This window comes from Crocuta crocuta, unplaced genomic scaffold (genome assembly GCF_008692635.1).
Source record: "Crocuta crocuta isolate KB4526 unplaced genomic scaffold, BGI_CrCroc_1.0 scaffold296, whole genome shotgun sequence".
NCBI lineage: Eukaryota > Metazoa > Chordata > Mammalia > Carnivora > Hyaenidae > Crocuta > Crocuta crocuta.
In genome coordinates, this window is record NW_027530504.1 from 347,214 (window position 1) to 349,733 (window position 2,520).

The window sequence follows — 2,520 nt, forward strand, 5'->3', positions numbered from 1 at the left end:
CGGCGGGGGGGGGGGGGTGTGGAGAGACAGGGTCCTCACTCCTGGCGGACAGGAAGGCCACCCCGCTGGCTGGGAACGACAGGAGGGTTACAGCCACTTTGGAAGGCAGTGTGGCACTTTGTCGCACACCCAGACAGTGGGGGTATCATTCAGCAGTAAAAACAAATGAGCTGTCGGCCCACGAAAAGACAGAGGGGAACTTTAAGTGGATACTACTAAGTGAGAGATGGCGGTCTGAGAAGACTGTATACTGTCTGAGTATATGTTGTTCTGGAAAAGTAAAACTTCGGAGGCAGTAAGATCAGAGATGGAGGGGAGGGAGGACAGGGTGGAGGGGAGGGGGGACAGGGTGNNNGGGAGGGGGGACAGGGGGGAGGGGAGGGGTGAAGGGCAGAGAAACCACTGTGTCCCGACCACGGAAACAGCACGGGCGAGCCCACAGCGGGCCCTGATGGAAGCTGTGGACTTGGGGAGAGGGTGAGGCGTCAGTGCAGGCTCATGGGCGGCGGCCGGTGCACCATTCTGGCCCGGGGTGCGGACCGTGAGGAGGCCGCGCGGGACGGGGGCGGGGCGCACAGGGGAACTCTGCCCTCTGCCCAGGTCTGCTGTGAACCTGAAACTGCTTTAGAAAAATAAATACAGGGGCGCCCGGGTGACTTAGTCGGTTAAGCGTCCGACTTTCGCTTGGGTCATGATCTCGCGGTTCGTGGGTTCGAGCCCCGCGTCGGGCTCTGTGCTGACTGCCAGCTCAGAGCCTGGAGCCTGTTTCAGTCTGTGACCCCCTCTCTCTCTGACCCTCCCCTGCTCACGCTGTTTCTCTCTCTCTCTCCTAGAAATAAATAAAACATTAAAAAAAAAAAATTAAAAAAAAAAAAAGAAAAAGAAAGTCCACTTAAAGAGAAGGAAGAGTGGGTCCAGCAGGTCTCTCTCCGCAGCCAGCCCTGGGGTCAAGTGCTTCCTGGGCCCCCAGCGTTGCGGACTTGCCCCGGGGCGGCCTTCCTCTGGGCGGTGAGGAGGGGCTGGGTGAGGAGGGGCTGGGGCCTCCTCGGCTTCCGCTTCGAGCCCCTGGACTTGGGTGTGACCTAAGCACCTGCCTGATGTTCTGCTCTGGGTCAAGGTCGGCCTGCTGCCCCGTGGAACTTGGCCCAGGGAATCTGGCCCCACGCTGCCTCAGGGTGAGACATCCGGGGGAGACCCAGGGACTCCCTGGAGAAAGGCCCAGGTCGGGGACCAACGTCAGCGTCAACATCTGTGACCCACGGAAGCCAGGCAGGGTGGGGGTGGGCGGGCTCTGCTCTCACCTCTGCCTCTGCCCTCACGGCTCAGTAGCAGAGCCTGGATTCAGGCTGGCCTGTCGCTGTGACAAGCCGGCGGGACCTGGCCCGAGCACCAGAGCCTGAGGTCACCGACAGAAAAGAAGCCCGGAGGGTACAATTTCACAAGAAGATGGGGACACCTTTGCTGAGCTGAAGGCCGGGGTGATGTCCCCTGGGGGAGAAATCGTGGAGGCGCGAGGAGCGGGGGTGGGGGGAAGGGAAAGAGAATCCCAAGCAGGCTCCACGCTGTCAGTGCAGAGCCCGGTGGGGCTTGATCCCACGAACCGTGAGAGCATGACCTGAGCCGAAACCAAGAGTCCGAAGCTTAAGCGACTGAGCCTCCCGGGCGCCCCAGCAATTCAGTCTTAACAAAGACAATGTGGCAGGATGGATGGTGTGACTTCTGATACGTGGCCATGAGGGGCCCTGCGCCCCCTCCGTGTGACAGGAGATCCCGGCCCCCTGTCTGGTAGCCTGTAAGGAACCAAGGCCTCCGGCCCACAGCCGGGGCTCCCACCCGGAAGCAGGCCCCCCAGCCCTAATCGAGTCTTCCAGGGAAGGCAGCCCTGGCCGAGATTCCAAAGGGAACGTCCAGAACAAGAACCACCCAGCCAAGCCACTCCCAAGTTCTCAACGCACAAGACAGCGAGATAATAAATGAATACATGTTATTGTTACAAGCGGCCAGTTTGCGGGACGATTTGTTATGCAGCGAGAGATAACAGATATACTTCCAAACTTAAAAAACAAAATAGGCTTGGGGCATCTGGGCGGCTCAGTCAGTTAAGTGTCCGACTTCAGCTCAGGTCATGATCTCACGGCTCGTGGGTTCGAGCCCCGCGTCGGGCTCTATGCTGACAGCTCAGAGCCTGGAGCTGTTTCACATTCTGTGTCTCCCTCTCTCTCTGCCCCTCCCCTGCTCTCACTGTCTCTCTCTCTCTCTCTCTCTCAGAAATAAATGAAACATTAGAAACATTAAAAAAACAGAAAGGCTCGGGGAGCCTGGGAGTCTCTCTCGCCCTCTCTTTCCCTGCCCCTCCCCTGCTTGTACGCTCTCTATCTTCCTCAAAATAAATAAACATTTTAAAAAATAAAAATTACCAAAACAATTGTTTTACTAGAACAAAGGCTAATTTGGGTGTGTTGGTGGTGGGTGTTTAGGTGCCCTAGAAACCGCTGGAGGCCTGATAATAATCACTAGCAG